Source organism: Sus scrofa, chromosome 13, assembly GCF_054392235.1.
Source record: "Sus scrofa isolate SSC_HxYL_T2T_F1_AM1 chromosome 13, Sscrofa_HxYL_maternal_Yorkshire_Landrace_v2.0, whole genome shotgun sequence".
Taxonomy (NCBI): domain Eukaryota; kingdom Metazoa; phylum Chordata; class Mammalia; order Artiodactyla; family Suidae; genus Sus; species Sus scrofa.
In genome coordinates this window covers 19,487,225-19,510,569 of record NC_139395.1, presented here as the reverse complement: position 1 = coordinate 19,510,569, position 23,345 = coordinate 19,487,225, and the positions used below count along the sequence as shown (strand labels likewise).

General features: G+C 37.1%; 1 protein-coding gene across 25 annotated transcripts in view; it reads left to right on the top strand.

Annotated features, from left to right (window-relative positions):
* TBC1D5 (TBC1 domain family member 5) overlaps nt 1–23,345 on the top strand; it is a 543,840-nt gene that overhangs the window by 787 nt on the left and 519,708 nt on the right. The window lies entirely within an intron of this gene.

Sequence of the window (23,345 nt, the reverse complement as noted above, 5' to 3'; positions counted from 1 at the left end):
GAGGATGAACAGTGATTTTTTTTTTTTAACCCCCCCTTCCTGTTTTTCCTGGAAAAAGGAACACAGACCTCCAAAACAGTTTTCTTATTCTACAAGGGACCTGGAGTTTTGTTCGGTACTTGTTATTATGTAGTCTTAGTTCGAGGCTATGATCTCTGTTTTAAGTTCACATCCTTTAGATTTTTTTTCTGAATAATGATTTTCTGGAAAGAGTTTCACTTGTCAACTCTGAATTCTAACTGCCCAAATTTTAGAATGAAGGTTGCACACCTTTGGGTAGGATTGCCCTGAAATTTATAGACCCAGTCATTCTTTTGAATTCCTTGTACTACAAAATATAGTTCCAATATATTACATGGCCCCCATTTATTATTGGTGTGTGCTGTTACACAAAATACCGACTTAAAAGCAGGAAGCATTAAATGTAGCCGTTGAAAATAAACCTTTGAACATCTTTGGTATCAGTGGTAAATTCTTTTATGTGTCGGCTAATTCTTTTAAGGAGCTTTTCTGATTCCAAGTCTTGGTCTTGGTGATTTTCATATCTTATCTCTAAAGTCAATTGTAAAGTAGAGCATTTTTAATTTTTACAACTGTTTGCAATAGAGACCTGTAGGGCAGGGCTTCTCAAACTTGCTTGTGCATAGGAATCCCTTGGGGCTTCTATTTAAAAATGCAAATTCTGATCTGTAGATCTGTAATGCAGCCTGAAAATCTGTATTTCTTACAAGCTCCTACGTGCTGCTGGTTAAGAAATGATCTTTGGGTAGCATGCATGTAGACTGCTTGTGTGCTAAGAAATAAAATGATGATGTGTCAATGAACAAGTGCCTTTTAAGAATTCACTTAGGGTGTTGAAGTGGCTCAAGAGGCAAAGATGGCAGGGAACTGAGATCTCTTGCTTTAGGGAAATCCCTTATGCAGAATAAACCTAGTCCAGGTTCCAGGGGAGGGAATAGGGGAACTGGGGAACTCCCTCATCTAGGAAGCCTGCAGGTACCACCTGTACATGCTATGTGTTATCTTCATCAGTTGGCCTGTGACTTTTCATGGAAGTTTGATGTACTTCTTGCTGAAGGACTTGCTCAGCAATGGGTAGTTGGATTTTATCAACATAAAGTCTATGACTCATCCTGTCTTGAATGAAAGTTTCTTTTATTGGTAAAAGTATTGAGTATGTTCTCTTTCTGTCTCTCGCTCCAGTGCAGCCTCAATTGAGTAGTGCATGCCCTAAGCCTTGGAAGCAAACTTGTAAACAATTTAGGGTTTTCACCTGTTGATTTTTTCCTAAATTAAAAAAAAAAATTATAAATGGGAGAGTTTGCATTTAAAAAACAATGTTGAAAAGTTTAAAAGTGTCACATGTAACTTCATAATATACTTTATGTACATAAAAATGATTGTACGTAAATTTTGAAAAACTTTATGGAAGTGTAACATCAACTCCTTTTAGCACTGTCATTTGTGTAGTCTTTATTCCAGTCCTTTACCATAGTTTTTTTCATGTTAAGTAACAGTACTTTTTTTTCCTTCCAGTTTCTTTGAGATATAATTGGTATATAGCACTTCGTAAGTTTAAGGTGCACAGCGTAATGATTTGACATACATCATGAAATGATTATCACAGTGAGTGCAGTGAACATCTGTCATCTCCTATAGGTACAGAATTAAAGAGAAAACATTTTTTTCCTGTGATGAGTACTCTTAGGATTTATTTGCTTGATAACTTTCCTGTATAAAGTAAAACAGTGTTACTTACGTTTATCATGTTGTGCAGTACATACCTAGTACTTATTTATCTTTTAACTGGAAGCTTGTAGCTTTTGTCTACATTTAACTCCTCCTCCCTGCACCCCTGGCTCTATTAACCACAGATTTGATATCTTCTTCTGTGAGTTTGTTTCTGAAGTGTATAATTGACCCACAAGACTGTTAGTTCCTATTACACAACATAATGATTTGATATTTGTATACATTTCAAAATGATCACCATGATAAATCTAGTTATGATATGTTACCCTACAAAGATATTAATTACATGGTTGTTGACTAATTCCCCACACCGTGCATTTCATATCTGTGATTCCTTTATTTTGCAACTGGAAATTTGTACTTTTTATTCGCCTTCACCTATTTCATTCCTCTTCCCACCACTCTCCTCTCTAGCAACTGCCTATTCTTTGCATCTATAAATCTATTCCTATTTTGTTATGTTGTTCATTTGTTTTTTTTAGATTCTACATATAAGTGAACTCATACATTATTTGTCTTTCTTACTCATTTCACCTGGCATAATACCTTTTAGTTCCAACCATGTTGCTGCAAATAGCATTATTTCATTTTTTTCATGACTGAATAGTATTCTCGTGTGTGTGTGTGTGTGTGTGTGTGTGTGTGTGTGTGTGCATGCCACATCTTCTTTATCCAGTCATCTATTTATGAGCACTTAAGTTTCTTTTATATCTCAGCTATTGTAAATAATGTTGCAGTGAATATAGAGCTGCATATATCTTTTCTAGGTAGTGTTTTTGTTTTCTTCAGATAAAAGCACAGGAGTGGAATTGTTGGATCTTTTGGTAACTTTATTTTTAATTTTTTGAGGAATCTCCATGTTGTTTTCCATGGCGGCAACACCAGTTTACATTCCCACCAGTAATGCCCAAGAGTTCCCTTTTCTCCACATCCTGATCAACACTTATTTTGTTATCTTTGATAATAGTCATCCTGACTGGTGTGAAGTAATCACTGTGGTTTTGATTTGCATTTCTCTGATAATTAGTAATATTGAGCATCTTTTTAAATGCACCTGTTGGCCATCTAAATCTTCTTTGGGAAAAGAGATCCTCTATTCAGATCACCTTTGCATTTTTCAGTCAGGTTGTTTGTTTTTTGATGCTGAATTGTGTGGGTTCTTTTTATATTTTGGGTATTAACCTCTTATCAGAGGTATGATTTGTAAATATCTTCTTTCATTCAGTAGGTGGCCTTTTTATTTTATTGATCCTTTCCTTTGCTGTGTAGAATCTTTTAAGTTTGATGTCCCATTTGTTAATTTCTGCTTTTATTTCCCTTGTCTGAGGAGACACATCCAACAAAATATTACTAAGATTGATGTTAATGAGCTTATTGCCTGTGTGTTCTTCAAGAAGTTTTATGGCTTCAGGTCTAACTTAATCCTTTTTGAATTTATTTTTGTGCATGATATGAGAGAGTAGTCCAGCTTGATTCTTTTGCATATAGCTGTCTAGTTTCCCCAATTGTCTTTTCCACAAAGTATATTTTCACCTCTTTTGTTGTAGACTAATTGCCCATATAAGTGTGGGTTTATTTCTGGGCTGTTTTGTTCCATTAATGTATATGTCTGTTTTGTGACAGTACCATCATGTTTTGATTACTGTAGCTTTGTGGTATAGTTTGAAATGAGGAAGTATGATACCTCCAAGTCTACTTTCTCAAAACTATTCTGGGTATTTGGGGTCTTTTTTGTTTCCAAATAAATGTTAAAATTATTTGACCTAGTTCTGTGAAAAATACAGAATTCTGTATTTTTACTGTTGCTGTTTGTTTTGTTTTTGCCACCCCATGGCATATGGAGTTCCTGGGCCAGGGATCAGATCTGAGCTGCATTTGTGACCTTCTCCACAGCTGTGGCAACGCCTGATCCTTTAATCCACTGTGCTGGGCCTGGGGTGGGAACCTCTGTCCTGGCAATGCAGAGGTATCACCAATTGTGTTCTACCACAGTGGGAACTCTGCCACTGTATTTTGATTGCATTGAATCTGTAGATTGCCTTGGGTAGTATAGGTCATTTTAACAATATTAGTTCTTCCAGCCCTTGAACACAATATATCTTTCCATCTGTTTGTGTTGTCTTCAATTTTTTTCATCAATATCTTATAGTTTTCTTGGTCCAGCTTTTTTAACTCCTTAGTTGGATTTACTCCTCCATATTTTATTCTTTTTGATGTGACAATAAATAGGATTAATTACTTAATTTTTCCTTCTGATAATTTGTTGTTAGTGTATAGAAATGCAGTAGATTTTGGCATGTTAATTTTGTATCCTGTGACTTAACCAAACTCATTGATGAATTCTAGTACTTCTTTGGTGGCATTTTTAGGGTTTCTTATGTATAATAAACACCATGTCATCTACAAACAATGACAGTTTTACTTTTTCCTTTTCAATTTGGATTCCTTTTATTTTGTTTTTCCTTGTCTGATTGCTGCGGCTAAGACTTCTAATACTACGTTGAATTAAAGAGTCAGAAGATTAGGCATCCTTGTCTTATTCCCGATCTTAGAGGAGATGCTGTCAGCTTTTCACTGTTGTGTCTTTTGGCTGTGGGCTTGTCATTATTATTGTCATTATTATAGCCTTTATTGTGTTGAAGTATATTTCTTCTATATCCACTTTATTGAGAGTTGGATTCAATGTAAAATGTATGTTGAATTTTGCAAAAGTTTTTTCTGTATCTACTGAGATGATTATATGATTTTTATTCTTCTGTTTGTTAATTTGGTGTATCACAGTGATTAATTTGTGGTTATTGAGTCATCCTGCAACTCTGGAATAATCCCACTTGTTTGTGGTGGATGATCCTTTTTATATACTGTTGAATTTGGTTTGGTAATATTTTGTTGAGGATTTTTGAATCTGTGTTCATTAGGGATATTACCCTGTAATTTTCTCTTTTTTATGTGATGTTTTTATATGGTTTTGGTGTCACAGTGATGAATCCATAGAATGAGTTTGGAAGCATTCCTTCCTCTGCAATTTTTTGGAATAGTTTAAGAAAAGAATAGATGATAACTGTTTGCTGAATTTTTGGTAGAATTCACCTGTGAAGCCATTTGGTCCTGGACTTTTGTTTTTTGGGAGTTGATTACCGATTCAATTTCACTACTTATAATTGATCTGTTCATATTTTCTATTTCTTGTTCAGTCCTGGGAGACAGTACCTTTCTAGGAATTTGTCCGTTTCTTCTGTGTTGTGCTTTTATTTGCATATAATTGTTTGAGATAATTGCTTATGATTCTTTGTATTTTTGTAATATTAAATGTAACTTTTTCCTTTCTGATTTTATTGATTTGGCTCCTCACTTTTTATCTTTATGCATTGACTAAAGGTTTATCAATTTTATCTCTTCAAAAAACTGTCTCCTAGTTTCATTGATCTTTCTATTTTTTAAATCTCTTTTTTCTGTTCTGATCTTTATGATTTCTTTCCTTCTACTAACTTTACAGTTTTTCTTTCTTTGGCTTCTTTAGGTGTAAGGTTAGGTTGCTTACTTGAGATTTTTTTGTTTGCTGAGATAGGCTTGTATCAGTATAAAATTTTTTCTTAGAACTGCTTTTGTTCCATCCTGTTGATTTTGGGTAATCGTGTTTTCGTTTTCATTTATCTCCAGTTTTTTTTATTTCTTCAGTGAAATATATTTCTTCAGTGGTGGTTAAGAAGCATGTTGTTTAGCCTCCATGTACTTGTGTTTTTGCAGTTTTTTCCTAGTAGTTGATTTCTTTTTTTAACTGAACTGTAGTTGATTTACAGTACACACACATACATATGTACATACATACATATATACACACAGTTTATCGGATTCTCTTCCTTAAAGATTATTAGAAAATATTGAGTATAGTTTCATGTGCTATATATACACTTGTAATTGATTTGTGCTCACATAGTGTTGTGATTGGAAAAGATGCTTGATTTGATTTCAGTTATCTTAAATTTACTGAGACTTGTTTTATGGTTTAGCATGTGATCTTTCCTGAAGAATGTTCCATGTGCTTTTAAAGGAGTGTATTTTCTGCTGCTTCGGGGTGGAATACTTTATATATCAATTGGGTTCATCTGGTCTAATGTGTCATTGAAGGCCTTATTGATTTTCTGTCTGGATGATCTGTCCATTGATTTACATGGGCGTTAAAGGCCTCTCCTGTTACTGTGTTACTGTCATTTTTCCCTTTTATATCTTTATTTACTTTATAGTTTTAGGTGGTCCTAAGTTTTGTGCCTATACGTTTACAATTGTTATATCTTCTCATTAGATTAATTCCTTTATTATGTGATGTTCTTTCTTGTAACAGTTTTTGTATTAAAGTCAATTTTTTTCTGATATAAGTATTGCACCTTGGCTTTCTTTTGATTCCATTTGCATGGAATACCTTTTTCCATCCCTTCATTTTCAGTCTTTTGATCTGAAGAGAGTCTCTTTAAGCAGCATATGTGTGGGTCTCATTTTTTGTGTCCATTTAGCCACTCTTTGTCTTTTGATTGGAGCATTTAGTCCAAGTACATTTAAAGTAATTGTTGATAAGTGTGTAGTTATTGTCTTTTTGTATTTGTTTTCTGGTTGTTTTCATAATTCTTTTTTGTTGCCTTTTTTTTTGTTCTTTTCTCTTTATTTGATGACTAGCTTTAGTGTTATTTTTGGATTCCCTTCTCTTTTTTGCATTGTATTCTAGATTTTTGGTTTGCGACTAACATGAGGTTGTGTATGTATAAATGCTTATCACGTATATATAATTTTAAGTTGATGTCCTTTTAGGTTCACATATGTTTTAATGAGCCTGCATTTTTACCTCATCCCCCTCCCCAAGTTTATTATTTTTGATGCTGTATATTACAGCTTTTTGTTTTGTGTATCCCTTAGTTACTTGCAATAGATATAGATGATTTTGCAGTTTTTGCTTTTTACTTTTTTACTAGCTTTATAAGTGGTTGAGTTACATTTTCACTGTATATTTGCCTTTACTAATGAGATTTTTCCTTTTGTAATTTTTGTAGTTTTAGTTGTGGTCTTTTATTTTTTGCTTAGACAAATACAGACCAGGGGCCAGCCATGCTTGGGTCTACCTGCTGATAGGTGGAGTTGGGGCCCAGGGGCTTTCAGAACTAGTTCTGGGCTACTGGTGGATGGAGCCAGGTTCTAGGTTCTCCACTATAGGACCTTGGGTGTCTTGGAGCTGGTATTTGCCCACTGGTGGGGATGGGGGCGGTTTCAGACACATTCAGCTGTGGGGTCCAGGTTGTTCTGAAGTTGATGTTGATCTGCTGGTGGATGGGGCCAGGGCCCAAGGGGTCCTGAGGTTGGTACCCACCCACTGGTGGCTGAGTCCAGGTCCTGGGGCCACTTGTGGGTGGATTTGTGCCAGGCACTCTTCTGGGCACTTTATTTTTTAATTTTTATTATTGCTTTTTAGGGCTGCACCCTTGGCAAATGGGAGTTCTCAGGCTCGGGGTCGAATCCGAGCCTCAGCTGCAGGCCTACGCCACAGCCACAGCAACTCGGGATCCAAGCTGCACCTGCAACCTACATTACAGCTCATAGCAATGCTGGATCCCTGACCTACTGAGCGAGGCCAGGTATTGAACCCGCATCCTCATGGATACTAGTCAGATTTATTTCCTCTTTGCCACAATGGGAATTCCAGCACGTCATGTATTTTAACTGATGTAATCCTCACAATAGCCTTTAAGGAAACTGGTGCAGAGAGAGGGTTAAAATCACATTCCAACACGGAGCTGGGATTCTGGCTGACTCCAGAGTCTACACTTCTAACAGTCTTTTTGTTGCTGATTTTTAGAAGAAAATAAATGAATAACACTCTTTTAAATCCCCTTTTCCTAGTATTTTTTTTAGAATTTTTGGCTTTTAAAATTCAAATTTGTTATTCTTCTTTTTAAAAAAATTACCCTCATTTTATTCTATTTCAAAAATGAAGAACTACCCAAATGCTTGTAATCTTTTCTGAATAAGATATTAAAATTTGCAGTGGTTTATTTTCTTTGTGATTGGTTGCTGAACTCGTCTCTAAATCTGCATGTCACTCTAAAAAGTGAAAGTAGTATCTGTTTCCTTTGAACCTGCAAATTTTCAGTCCTTCATTTCCTGCCCACACCTACCTACTCCCACCTTTCCATGGTAGATTTCCTCATATTAGATTCATTCTGTGTTTGTTATTCTAACATTTAGCATTTTGAGGGAAATTGACTGGGGTACTGACTTGTTTGGCCGGCAAAGATGATAAGAAACTAAGCCTTGGTCATTATTATCATATTTAACATGGAGAAAGTAAGAATGTCAGTCGTAGAATAACAAATGTTATTTTTTGTTGAATAATTTGTTTTTCATTAAAAATATCATTTGGGGGTTCCTGCACTGGCTCAGTAGGTTACAAACCTGACCAGTATCCATGAGGATAAAGGTTTGATCCTTGGCCTTGCTCAGAGGGTTAAGGATCTGGCATTGCTGTGAGCTGTGGTGTATGCCGCATCTGTGGCTCAGATCCCACATTGCTGTGGCTGTGGTATAGGCTGGCAGCTGCAGTTCTAATTCAACCCCTAGCCTGGGAACTTCCATATGCAGCAGGTGCAGCCCTAAAAAGCCAAAAAAAAAAAAAAAAAAAAGTCATCTGTCCTATCCTCTTTTTGTCTCAGACCACTGAAATTTGGTCATGTATCAATACCAGTCTGAGGAATGGTGCCTGTATATCTGGGGGGACAGATCATTAGCATGGCGTGATATGCAGTGTGTACTAGAATTTGAGGATTGGGAGGTTGTGGATGGGGGCAGTTAGGGGAGGGGAAGTGATGCAGGGGAGGGCCTGTTGCTGATTACAGTGGCATTAATTCTCTGTTACCTGGGGTAATAGTGAGTTTGGGAAGGGAGTCAATATAATACCAAATCTGTGTTGTAATGTTTTCTCTATGCTTATTCTCTATTGTGATGTCTCTTATAATCCTATGCTGGCCAGTTACTTTTTATTTTTTTTAATTTATTTTTTATTACTCAAATGAATTTATCACATCTGTAGTTGTATAGTGATCATAACAATCTGATTTCACAGGATTTCCATCCCACAGCCCAAGCACATCCCCCCACCCCCCAAACTGTCTCCTCCGGAGACCATAAGTTTTTCAATGTCTGTGAGTCAGCATCTGTTCTGCAAAGAAGTTCAGTCTGTCCTTTTTTCAGATTCCACATGTCAGTGAAAGCATTTGATGTTGGTGTCTCATTGTATGGCTGACTTCACTTAGCATGATAGTTTCTAGGTCCATCCATGTTGCAAAAAATGCTGGTATTTCATTCTTTTTAATGGCTGAGTAATATTCCATTGTGTATATGAACCACATCTTCTTGACACTTAGGTTGTTTCCTTGTTTTGGCTATTGTAAATAGTCAATACACTATTGATGGACACTTAGATTGTTTCCTTGTTTTGGCTATTGTAAATAGTGCTGCAGTGAACATCAGAGTACATGTCTTTGCGAGTTGTGGTTTTCTCTGGATAGATGCCCAGGAGTGGAATTGCTGGATCAAATGGGAGTTCTATGTTTAGTTTTCTGAGGAATCTCCCCATACTGTTTTCTTCAGTGGTTGCACCAATTTACAATCCCACCAACAGTGTGCTAGGGTTCCTTTTTCTCCACCCCCTCTCCAGCATTTCTTGTTTGTAGACTTTTGGATGATGGCCATTCTGGCTGGTGTAAGGTGGTACCTCATTGTGGTTTTGATTGGCATTTCTCTAATAATGAGTGATGTTGAACATCTTTTCATGTGTTTTTTGGCCATCTACATGTCTTCTTTGGAGAACTGTCTGTTTAGATCTTCTGGCTGGCCAGTTACTTAGTCTCACAGTACCTCACTTTTCTCATCTTTAAAACGAGGATGATTATGACAGAGCATGATAATGTGAGAAAAAAATGTATACATGTATGTGTAATTGGGTAACCATGCTGTACAGTATAAAATTGACAGAACACTATAATCCAGCAATGATGGAAAAAAATGAAAATCATTATATAAAACCAAAAAAGTCCCACCCCCCAAATAAATGAGGATGACATTAGAAACTACCTCACAAAATTGTCTTGAAGATTAAATAAGTGTGTATACCGCTAAATACACATAATATACATATGTTATACCTATGCTGTTCATATTATATGTGTAAATATATAACATACATTACGTATATGCAGTCATCCATTGGTATCTGTGTGGGATTGGTTCCAGAACCCTTAATAGTTACCAAAATCTGTGGATGCTCAAGTCCCTTGTATAAAATGGCAAAGTATTTGCATATAACCTACACATATCCTCCCATGTACTTTGAATCATCTCTAGATTACTTATAATACCTAATGCAATCTAAGTACTGTGTAAATAATGGTTGCCAAAGCCCAGCAAATTCAAGTTTTGCTTTGTTTGGAATTTCTGGAATTTTATTTTTCCTAAATAGTTTTGATTTGTGATTGATTAAATCTATGGATGCAGAACCCCAGTATATGGAGAGCCAACAGTATGTATACATAAAAGGCTGCTATAGTATCTGACATGTAGTTAATGCTATCATGTAAATATTGGATGTTATGTTCTACTGTTGATGATCTGCAGTGCTTGATCATATCCATGTAATCAAGACTGAGTGTATTTGAATGAGCTTAATGGAAATTGTTTATTTATTTGGTATAAGGCTATATGGGTCAAGAAAGCAAAAAGTTTGTGCTTTTTGGATGAAAATAGAAGATTGGTACAGTAATGCTTTTATCCCTCTGAAGAATTAAGTATGAATAAATATGGTTTGGCAGTTCAGATCTTTCAAAACAGGGAAATAAGGCTGTAGAAGTAATATAAGATGTCTTTGGTGGTGGTGTGAAAGGGTTAGTTTAAAATTTGCAAGTGTAGTGTTATGAAGCTCAGAACAAAATAACCTTTTTCTGAAGGCTTCTCTGACTATAGCTTTTACTTTCCTCAATAGACTTGTTTACCTGTTGAAATAATCCATCTTCTTTGCATCCTCCAACCCTGGGCTGCAGCCCCTTATCTGAAACCTGTGGTGTCATATGTATCTCCAAAGTAAAAAGTTTTCGGAATATAGAAAATTAATATGGTACATATGCTGTGTATCATGCAACCTCCTGTGGCTAGGAGCAATCACTCCCATAATCATACACATTAATTTCCCTACAAAATTATACATATTCACACTAAGTAGAATAAAAAAGGACTATAGAAAGCCTCACATTAGTTAGGCCATGTTTTGCTAACAGAAAATACTTTTTAGTTTTTAGAACTTTTTGGGTTTTTGGAGTTGAAGGTAAGGGATTGGGGTCTGTGTGTGTGTGTATTTTTAATATTTTAATATTCATCATAGTGCTTGTCTCCTTGAATAGAGAGCTGGAGTATAGGATTTGTGTATTACCATCTTGTATCTTCAGCATTAGTATAGGGCCGTGTATGTGATAGGTGCTCATTAAATGTCCATTAGTTTGGATGAAAAACATCTAAAGATATTACCATTTACTCATTCTTCTGTGCTGCATGTGGTGTCTGTGGCTCACTCAATAAAAATGGTGGTTGTATATTTATTTTTCTTAACTCTGTTGCCTAGGAAAGTTGGTTATTTGATTACTTTTCTTTTTTTTGGCCACACTTGCGGCATATGGAAATTCCTGGGCCAGGGATAGAATCCAAGCTGAAGCTGTGACCTGCATTACTGCTGTGGCAACACCAGATCCTTAACCCACTTAACTGGGCTGGAGATTGAACCCATGCTTCCACAGAGACAATGCTGGATCCTTAACCTGTTGCACCTCAAGGGAAGAGTAACTCCCTTGGGTTACTTTTTTGAAACAGATTTGAAATAGGCATTACAGATGATTGGAAATTTTCATCAATTTTGTATTGACGAGAATGCTTATCTTGACCTTTTTATGGGTCATGAAGTCTACATTTAGAAGAGCTATTTAATTTTTAAAAACTGATTGGATTTAGTTTATGTAATTATGACAAACTAGTTGTGGTTTATCTGTCTAAGGAAAATACTGCTGGGGTGAATATCTTTGGTCAAATAATCACAGTATGATATCTAACTGGCCATTAGAAAAAAAGGTGGTTTTTTTTTTTTTTTTCTCCCTGTATTACAAAAAGTAATGCCTAGTGTGGAAATTTTATAAAAAGGAGTGATCAAAAATAATCATCTGGACTATTGGATAGTTCTTAAAGTTCTCCCAAGGGTTATTGTGCTTTGAGAGAGGCCGAAAATAAAGTCAGGTTTGTAGTGTAGGTACTGGTTTATTTTATTTTTTATTTTTTTGTCTTTTTACCTTTTCTAGGGCTGCTCCCACGGCATATGAAGGTTCCCAGGCTAGGGGTCTAATCGGATCTGTAGCTGCCGGCCTACACTGAGCCACAGCGACGTGGGATCCGAGTCGTGTCTGCCACCTACACCACAGCTCACGGTAACGCCGGATCCTTAATCCACTGAGCAAGGCCAGGGATCAAACCTGCAACCTCATGGTTCCTAGTTGGATTCGTTAACCACTGCACCACGACAGAAATTCCAGGTACTGGTTTAGAACGCCAAGTAACATGTGTTGGTTAGCAGGAATGTGTTATGTTTTAGCGTTAATGAACATTTTGTTCCTATGTAAGATTAAAAAGATTGAACCAAGGAGTTCCCGTTGTGGTGCAGTGGTAACGAATCCAAGTAGGAACCATGAGGTGGTGGGTTCGATCCCTGGCCTCACTCAGTAGGTTAAGGATCTGGCGTTGCTGTGAGCTGTGGTATAGGTCCCAGACGTGGCTCAGATCCTGTGTTGCTGTGGCTGTAGTGTAGGCTGGCAGCTGTAGCTCCGATTCAACTGCTAGCCTGGGAAGCTCCATATGCCACGAGTCCGGCCCTAAAAAGCAAAAAAAAAAAAAAGGTCGAACCAAAAGAAATGCTGTCTCTCTTCTACGTAGTTTGTCTTCAGAGTAATTAGATCAGTGAGAAGTAAATTTCCTCTTCTGATATGACCACCTTGGGGGAGATGCACCCACTTTCTGATGGAGTTGGGGTGGTACAACACTGCAAGAAGACTGAGCCCAAGTCACAGTTTCTGGCTGCAGACTAAGCCCAAGTCACAGGTTCTGGCTGTGTATTCTGTTTGCTGATACCCAGTGGGGATCAGAGCCAGCCCCTTTAGAGTTTCCCAGAATGCTACCTTGGAGTTACCAACATTTTACCTCTTGCCAGCTTGGGGTGAGATAGTGGATTGATTGCCCTGGATCCCTGATAGGGTTTAGAGATGAAGGTGAATTTTATAGGAGATGAACAGATGGTACCACTATTTTCTGTTTTTGTCCACTGCATTCATAAACTAGACTTGTTTTTCTTCGTGAAGTCCAAGAGTCTTATGGTAAGAATGCTCATTTTGGAGTTCCTTGGTGACCTAGTGGTTACAAAGTTGGGGTTGTCACTTTGGTGGCTCGGCTTGAATCCCTGACCTGGGAGCTTCTGCATGCCCTGAATGTGGTCCTCCCTTCGTCCCCCAAAAAAAGAAAAAAAAAAGAATGCTCATTTTGATAAATAGATGTATATGGTGTAGGGAGACGAGATAAATTGCCTCCTTTCCCCAATCTTCATTCCTCTTAACTAATTTTAATATCATTGTGCATATATACTGTATATATACTATATATATACTGTAAATCCATGTATATAATAGATACACACCGATAAATGTGTTTATGTGTAGCTAGACCTGTTTTTTTATTTTTTCAAATATAATCCACACTTTATTTTATTTTTGCCTATAAGATTCTGGATAATTTATTTTTTATTTTATTTTTTTTAATTTATTTTTTTCCCACTGTACAGCAAGGGGATCAAGTTACCTTACATGTATACATTTTTTTTTCCCTACCCTTTGTTCTGTTGCAGTATGAGTATCTAGACATAGTTCTCAATGCTACTCAGCAGGATCTCCTTGTAAATCTATTCTAAGTTGTGTCTGATAAGCCCAAGCTCCCAATTCCTCCCACTCCCCTCCCTCTCCCATCAGGCAGCCACAAGTCTATTTTCCAAGTCCATGATTTTCTTTTCTGTGGAGATGTTCATTTGTGCTGGATATTAGATTCCAGTTATAAGTGATATCATATGGTATTTGTCTTTGTCTTTCTGGCTCATTTCACTCAGTATGAGAGTCTCTAGTTCCATCCATGTTGCTGCAAATGGCATTATGTCATTCTTTTTTTAATGGCTGAGTAGTATTCCATTGTGTATATATACCACATCTTCCTAATCCAATCATCTGTTGATGGACATTTGGGTTGTTTCCATGTCCTGGCTACTGTGAATAGTGCTGCAATGAACATGCGGGTGCATGTGTCTCTTTTAAGTAGAGTTTTGTCCGGATAGATGCCCAAGAGTGGGATTGCGGGGTCATATGGAAGTTCTATGTATAGATTTCTAAGGTGTCTCCAAACTGTTCTCCATAGTGGCTGTACCAGTTTACATTCCCACCAGCAGTGCAGGAGGGTTCCCTTTTCTCCACAGCCCCTCCAGCACTTGTTATTTGTGGATTTATGAATGATGGCCATTCTGACTGGTGTGAGGTGATATCTCATGGTAGTTTTGATTTGCATTTCTCTTATAATCAGCGATGTTGAGCATTTTTTCATGTGTTTGCTGGCCATCTGTATATCTTCCTTGGAGAATGGTCTATTCAGGTCTTTTGCCCATTTTTCTGTTGATTGATTGGCTTTTTTGCTGTTGGGTTGTATAAGTTGTTTATATATTCTAGAGATTAAGCCCTTGTCAGTTGCATCATTTGAAACTATTTTCTCCCATTCTGAAAGTTGTCTTTTTGTTTTCTTTTTGGTTTCCTTTGCTGTGCAAAAGCTTTTCAGTTTGATGAGGTCCCATGGGTTTATTTTTGCTCTCATTTCGATTGCTTTGGGAGACTGACCTGAGAAAACATTCATGATGTTGATGTCAGAGAGTGTTCTGCCTATGTTTTCTTCTAGGAGTTTGATGGTGTCCTGTCGTATATTTAAGTCTTTCAGCCATTTTGAGTTTATTTTTGTGCATGGTGTGGGGGTATGTTCTAGTTTCATTGCTTTGCATGCAGCTGTCCAGGTTTCCCAGCAATGCTTGCTGAATAGACTTTCTTTTTCCCATTTGATGTTCTTGCCTCCCTTGTCAAAGATTAATTGACCATAGGTGTCAGGGTTTATTTCCGGGTTCTCTATTCTGTTCCGTTGGTCTGTCTGTTTTGATACCACTACCACACTGTTTTGATGACTGTGGCTTTGTAATATTTCTTGAAGTCTGGGAGAGTTATGCCTCCCGCTTGGTTTTTGTTTCTCAGGATTGCTTTGGTGATTCTGGGTCTTTTGTTGTTCCATATAAATGTTTGGATTGTTTGTTCTAGTTCTATGAAAAATGTCATGGATAATTTGATAGAGATTGCATTGAATCTGTAGATTGCTTTGGGTAGGATGGCCATTTTTACAATATTGATTTTTCCCAATCCATGAACATGGAATATCTTTCGATTTCTTTACATCTTCTTTGATTTCTTTGATTATAGTTTTATAGTTCTCAGCATATAAGACCTTTACCTCCTTGGTCAGGTGTATTCTGAGGTATTTGATTTTGTGAGGTGCAATTTTAAAAGGTATTGTATTTTTGTATTCCTTTTCTAATATTTCATTGCTGGTATACAGAAATGTGACTGACTTCTGAATGTTAATCTTCTATCCTGCTACTTTGCTGAATTTATTAATCAGTTCAAGTAGTTTTTGGGTTGAGTCCTTAGGGTTTTCTATGTATAGTATCATGTCTGCGTACAGTGACAGTTTTATCTCTTCTCTTCCTATATGGATACCTTTTATTTCTTTTGTTTGTCTAATTGCTGTGGCTAGGACTTCTAAAACTATGTTGAATAGCAGTGGTGAGAGTGGGCATCCCTGTCTTGTTCCAGATTTGAGTGAGAAGGCTTTCAGTTTTTCCCCATTGAGGATTATATTTGCTGTGGGTTTGTCATAAATGGCTTTGATTATATTTAGGAATGTTCCCTCTATACCCACTTTGGCGAGGGTCTTGATCATGAATGGATGTTGGACTTTGTCAAATGCTTTTCCTGCATCTTTTGAGATGATCATATGATTTTTGACTTTTCTTTTGTTAATGTGGTGTATGACGTTGATTGATTTGCGTATGTTGAACCATCCTTGTGAACCTGGGATGAACCCTACCCGTAGACCTGTTTTTCTAAACTAAAAGTAATTCATGTCATTTTGTTGCTTGCATCTTGTTTTTCTTCCTTTTTTTTTTTTTTTTTTCTTTTTAGGATTGCACCCATGGCATATGGAAGTTCTCACGTCAGGGGTCATACTGGAGCTACAACTGCTGGCTTATGCCACAGCCACATCAAGGCCAGATCTGAGCCACATTAGCAACCTACACCACAGCCCACGGCCATGCTCTATTACCCACTGAGCAGGGTCAGGGATTGAACCTGCATCCTCATGGATCCTGGTCAGGTCCATCACTGCAGAGCCACAACAGGAACTCCCTTATTTGGTTTTCATTTAATGTTTTATATTACTACTGTTATTACTCTTGCACATACCTTTTGGTCACTCCATTATTTCAGTGAATGAATGAACTGTAAGTAGTCCTCCATTCTTGGACACCTAGATTGCTCTCAATATTTATGACATGCCATGATACACTGAACATTATTGTAGCTAATATCCTTTGTGCCTATGCATTATTGTTTATTGAGGAAAAATTATGTTGGGTGGAATTAGGTCAAAGATATTTCCATGTTTAATAGTTTTGTTATACTTGGCCAAATTGCCTACCAGAAAGGTTTATTATTTATTTATTTATTTGCCGTTTAGGCCCTATAGCCTAGTGATCTTTTTAAGCCCTTGTCTGATTCCCTTACACTATATTTTAAACCCCTTCAGTGCAGTCACCCTTTGGTATACGTGGAGGGTTGGTTCAGGGACCCCTAACAGATACCAAAAGTCCACACATGTGCCGATCCCTTGCGGCCCCGGATGGAATATGCAGGGAACCCGCTTACATGTGGACCATCTGTGCTCTCCATCACCTATTTCTTAGTCTTATGCCTCCTGCCTCCCATATATTCTGTGATTTCATTATAAAGTACTGAAGTCTTTGAATTTTTAGAGTTGTTTATGATTTTGCTCCCCTCAAAGTTGGAATATTTTCTCTCACTGACTCTTGTTTGGTCTCAGCTTAAATGCTACTGCTTCAGAAAGCTTCCTTAAACCACTAAGTCTGTGTTGTGTCTTTCCTGTTTGGCCAAATAACCTATACCACTTCATAACATTTATTATATATTTTATTTTATTTTATTTTATTTTTTTTATTTTTTTATTTTTTTTGGCTTTTTGCTATTTCTTTGGGCCGCTCCTGCGGCATATGGAGGTTCCCAGGCTAGGGGTCCAATCGGAGCTGTAGCCACCGGCCCACACCAGAGCCACAGCAACGCAGGATCCGAGCCGCGTCTGCAACCTACACCACAGCTCACGGCAACGCCAGATTGTTAACCCACTGAGCAAGGGCAGGGACCGAACCCGCAACCTCATGGTTCCTAGTCGGATTCGCTAACCACTGCGCCACGATGGGAACTCCTATTATATATTTTAACTGTCTTTTTACCTAATAGTCAGTGTCCATCTTTTGACTGCTCTGTGAGCTCTAAAGCCACATACATCAAATTTACTCATACTCCTGGTGCTGTGCCTTTTAAAAGTAGACATCCCATACAGGTACCGTTCTAGGTGCTGAAAATAAGCAGTAAGGAAGAGGCTATTCCAGTTATTAGCTGCTGTGTGATAAGTCACTCCAAACCTCACTAGCTTAAAACAACAGTAATATTTAGTTGCTTATGTTTTTATATACTTTGTATACAACTTGATAGGGAAGGTTTATTTCTGTGCCCCTTAGTGTCAGCTCATTGGAGGTTGTAGTTTCTTTCCACTTCTAAGATGGCTCACTCAACATGGTTGGCATTTAATGCTACCTGCTGTCATGGGAACTCGATGTGAGGCCTCTCCATGTAGTCTGGGTATGACTGATGGACTCTGAGAATGAGTGTCCTAAGAACAAACATTCTAAGAGGTAGGAAGTGGAAGCAGGCAGTGCTCTTAAGGATTAGGCTAAAAATTGATGAGTGTTACTTCTGCTGTATTTTTTTTGTTAAATAGACAGTCACTCCACATTCAATGGGAAGAGAATTAAACTCACTCTTCTGGTGGAGAAAGTGACAGAAATGTGTGACCATGTTTAATCCACTACACAGACCTAACAAACAAACAAAAAACTATAGAAATTATTGGATGAGTTTGTCTAGGCTTTCAGTCTCCAAAGAATCATGATAATAATATGATCAGTTTTTAAAAAGTACAATATAAAGTGGAATTTTAAAAAGTAACTGATTACTATTCTTAAACAATAATTATATTTCTTTGTTTTTATTTGTATGGTTTCTTAGTTTTTAAGTTTTAAGTGTGCCTAGAACTCCTTTTTAACTAGTTTTGTGTTTTATTTTTAACTTTTGTATTTCATAAGTCCTCATGCATTGATGTTATATTCCTAAATATATGTCTAGTAGTGAGATTATTGTATCTAAGGGTATGTATAATTTAGATTTTTGATACCTATTGCCAAACTGCCAAATAGATAATATTAATTTGTACCCCAACTTTTTTTTTTTTTTTTTTTTTGGTCTTTTTGCTATTTCTTTGGGCCGCTCCCGCGGCATATGGAGGTTCCCAGGCTAGGGGTCAAATCGAAGCTGTAGTCACTGGCCTATGCCAGAGCCACAGCAACGCGGGATCCGAGCCGCGTCTGCAACCTACACCACAGCTCACGGCAATGCCGGATCGTTAACCCACTGAGCAAGGGCAGGGACCGAACCCGCAACCTCATGGTTCCTAGTCGGATTCATTAACCACTGCACCACGACGGGAACTCCTGTACCCCAACTTTTAGTGCAAGGTATAAATTACATTTGCCCGTAACCTTGCTATCAGAAGGAATTGTAAATCATTGGTTTTTGTTAACCTAATGGTAAAAGTTGATAGGTTGCTTTTATTACTTCTTTAGTGCCTATTTATGTCCTTTGTCCATTTTGGGAGGTGTTTATTTTCTTAATGATTTTGAAGAGCTTTTTGTATGTTATAGATTTTGACTCTATTACATATATTGTAAGTATCCTCAATTTTGTCTTTCAATTTTGCTTATACTTCTAAAAAATTCATATGAAGAATTATTACATTTTTATGTAGTTCCATATATTAGTCTTTTTCTTTATGATTTTCTTTCTTGGCAAAAACATTTTTTTTTTTTTGGTTTTTTTTTGTTTTTTTTTTTTTGCTTTTTTTAGGGCTGAACCTGCAGTATATGGAAGTTCCTAGGCTAGAGGTCAAATAGGAGCCACAGCTGTCGGCCTATGCCACAGCCACAGCAACACCAGATCAGAGCCATGTCTGTGACCTACACCACAGCTCACAGCAACAGCAGATCCTTAGCCCACTGAGCAAGGCCAGGGATTGAACCTGCATTCTCATGGATCCTAGTTAGGTTCTTTAACTGCCGAGCCACGAAGGGAACTCTGGCAGAAACAAAGTTGAATTTAGTTCTCCCTTATTTGTTATCTTCTTAAAATTCTGGTCATCTTCTAGGAGTTTGTCAGATATAGAATTTTTGTATATTATGCCTGTTTCTAGTAGGGAAAAATTCGTAGACTAATAAATTCCTTAGTTAAAAAGACGTCTGTTTTGGGCATTAATTTCAGAATCTTGTCCATCTCTAATTGTTTTAGGATATAAAGGAATTGATATGTTTTGGGGTTTGGAAAATTTTTGTTGTAAACAGTTCCAGAAAATCAAGGTGAATAAAAACAAATTGTTTCTTGTTGTCAGTGTTACACTCCCCCACAAAATGAAACTTTTAGTGATTGAAGTATAAAAATAAGCAACCTTTTAAAATTGAAAATAGGATAATATAGTCAACTAGGTTATATGGACAGAGTAACTCCTTGAAAAGAAATACTAGAAAAAAATTTTTTTTCACCTCTTAAGAGCTAACATGACAATAAGACATCAACAGGCCAAAATCTACATGAAAGTAGGAATTCAGGAAAGTAAGCAGAATATTAAAACTGCGTTTCCTTTGAGGATATTTGCCATATTCTAGGGAACTTTTACTTTGGTCTTGAAGGGCTCACAAAGTATAGAAATTAAGGAGGACTCCAAGGAGGAGTCTAATAGGAAATTCCTTACTTAAAAAAACTGAGACTTCAAAGAGCTAGGTCTATAGAATATGTTTAAACCAAGATTAAAATCCTTCACGTGCTCTTGCTCACAGGAGGCTGCAAGAATTGTTTTCTTGGGCCTGAAAAAGATCCCTATTCCTCTTGTTGACTTGCAGCCCATATTCAGTGTCACCTGGGTGCTACAAACCTTATCGTAAGGTGTGAATTTTAAGTGGTTCTAGATTCCTGGGAGAAGCAAGTGAAAGTCCTCTCAGGTAGAATACATTTTACCTTTCGTCCTAGGGAATTCCCCCAAATCCTTTTCCCAAGAAATAGATCACAATAGAATATAATGAACCGCTCATGGAAACAAATCCCCATGAATGAGAAGCAGTAGCAAGAGTTAACAGAAGTAGACCCTCAGAAACTTCAGATTTTGGAATTACCAGACAGCAATTATTAAGCAGCTGTTTATTATGTTTACAAAAAGATGGACTACCTGCAGGGGATGAGACATTTAGTAGATTTGAAAAAGACTTGAACAAGACTTCTAGAAATAAAAAATACGAATTATAACAAAAATTCAGTAGGTATACTTAATAGTAGATTAAATACAACTAAAGACAATTAATGAAATTAATGAACTGAACATAGAAATTACTCAGAATGTAGCACAGAAAGACAAGGAAATGGGTAAATAGAAAGGGATTAAGATTTATAGAACACAGAATGAGAAGGTCTAACAGTATTTAGTTTTCTAATTGTAGAAGAGGGAAATGATGGGAGAGGCAATGTTTGAAGATATAATAGCTAAGGATTTTCCAGAACTAATGAAAAATTCCAGTCCACAAATTGAATAAGTTCAGAGACATACAAGCAGAATAGCTAAAAGGAAATAAACATCTAGACACATCATAGTGATACAGAGAGAGCCACCAACAAAGAGAACATCTTAAAAGTTGGCAGCGAAAAGACCCAGAATCGCCAAAGCAATCCTGAGAAACAAAAACCAAGCAGGAGGCATAACTCTCCCAGACTTCAAGAAATATTACAAAGCCACAGTCATCAAAACAGTGTGGTACTGGTATCAAAACAGACAGACAGACCAACGGAACAGAATAGAGAACCCGGAAATAAACCCTGACACCTATGGTCAATTAATCTTTGACAAGAGAGGCAAGAACATAAAATGGGAAAAAGAAAGTCTATTCAGCAAGCATTGCTGGGAAACCTGGACAGCTGCATGCAAAGCAGTGAAACTAGAACACACCCTCACACCATGCACAAAAATAAACTCAAAATGGCTGAAAGACTTAAATATACGACAGGACACCATCAAACTCCTAGATGAAAACATAGGCAAAACACTCTCTGACATCAACATCATGAATATTTTCTCAGGTCAGTCTCCCAAAGCAATCGAAATGAGAGCAAAAATAAACCCATGGGGCCTTATCAAACTGAAAAGCTTTTGCACAGCAAAGGAAACCCAAAAGAAAACAAAAAGATAACTTTCAGAATGGGAGAAAATAGTTTCAAATGATGCAACCGACAAGGGCTTAATCTCTAGAATATATAAACAACTTATACAACCCAACAGCAAAAAAGCCAATCAATCAACGGAAAAATGGGCAAAAGACCTGAATAGACATTTCTCCAAGGAAGATATACAGATGGCCAGCAAACACATGAAAAAATGGTCAACATCGTTGATTATAAGAGAAATGCAAATCAAAACTACCATGAGATCCACCTCACACCAGTCAGAATGGCCATCATTAATAAATCCACAAATAACAAGTGCTGGAGGGGCTGTGGAGAAAAGGGAACCCTCCTGCACTGTTGGTGGGAATGTAAACTGGTACAGCCACTATGGAGAACAGTTTGGAGACACCTTAGAAATCTATACATAGAACTTCCATATGACCCCGCAATCCCACTCTTGGGCATCTATCCGGACAAAACTCTACTTAAAAGAGACACATGCACCCGCATGTTCATTGCAGCACTATTCACAATAGCCAGGAGATGGAAACAACCCAAATGTCCATCGACAGATGATTGGATTAGGAAGAAGTGGTATATATACACAATAGAATACTACTCAGCCATAAAAAAGAATGACATAATGCCATTTGCAGCAACATGGATGGAACTAGAGACTCTCATACTGAGTGAAATGAGCCAGAAAGACAAAGACAAATACCATATGATATCACTTATAACTGGAATCTAATATCCAGCACAAATGAACATCTCCACAGAAAAGAAAATCATGGACTTGGAGAAGAGACTTGTGGTTGCCTGATGGGAGGGGGAGGGAGTGGGAGGGATCGGGAGCTTGGGCTTATCAGACACAACTTAGAATAGATTTACAAGGAGATCCTGCTGAATAGCATTGAGAACTTTGTCTAGATACTCATGTTGCAACAGAACAAAGGCTGGGGGAAAAATGGAATTGTAATGTATACATGTTAGGATAACCTGACCCCCTTGCTGTACAGTGGGAAAAAAAAAAAAAAAATCAACGGGAGTAAAAAAAAAAAAAGTTGGCAGCGAACAAAAGACAGATTACCTTTAAAGTAGCCTGGCAGTTTACACTGACAGCTCAGGAACAGAAATTGAAGTCAGAAAACAGTGGGAAGGTATCTCAGTGTGCTGGCGAAAAATTATCAGCTTAGAATTCGATTCCCAGTGAAAAAACATTTCAAGAGTGAAATAATATCAGACAGATTGTAAAATACTATTCTCTGGTTGTGAAGAAAATATATGGATATATTTTCTGATTGGTTCTGGTATTTAGAATGAAGGATTATAATAGAACTAAGCAGTTCTGAGCTTCACATCGTATTTTCTTAGAAAATTGGTGTGTTTATACTTAGTAAACGGAGATAACGTTTGGCAATTTTTTTACCAATATAATACTCCAACTTTCGGATCTTTGCTCTGTTTAGAATCTTCAATGCTGTAGGAAACTGCAGTGATCAGTGCAAACCTTTAAGTCTTAGTCATTAATGTAACTTTTCATATGCATATTTTAAATATTAAAAGTTAAGCCAAGAAGAATTTGAGAAAATTGTATTTTGGTATTTGTAAAAATGACTCCTGGAAATGTATTTTATTCCTCAATCCCAAATACAAATTTCTGGAAAAAACAGATAGCAGGAGATAATTTTTTAACCCATGAACAAGGTTAGTATAAAGAGTGTATAGAATGGTGGGAATATCAAACAGCCCTTAAATTGGCCTAATGCACCTAGATTAGAATCT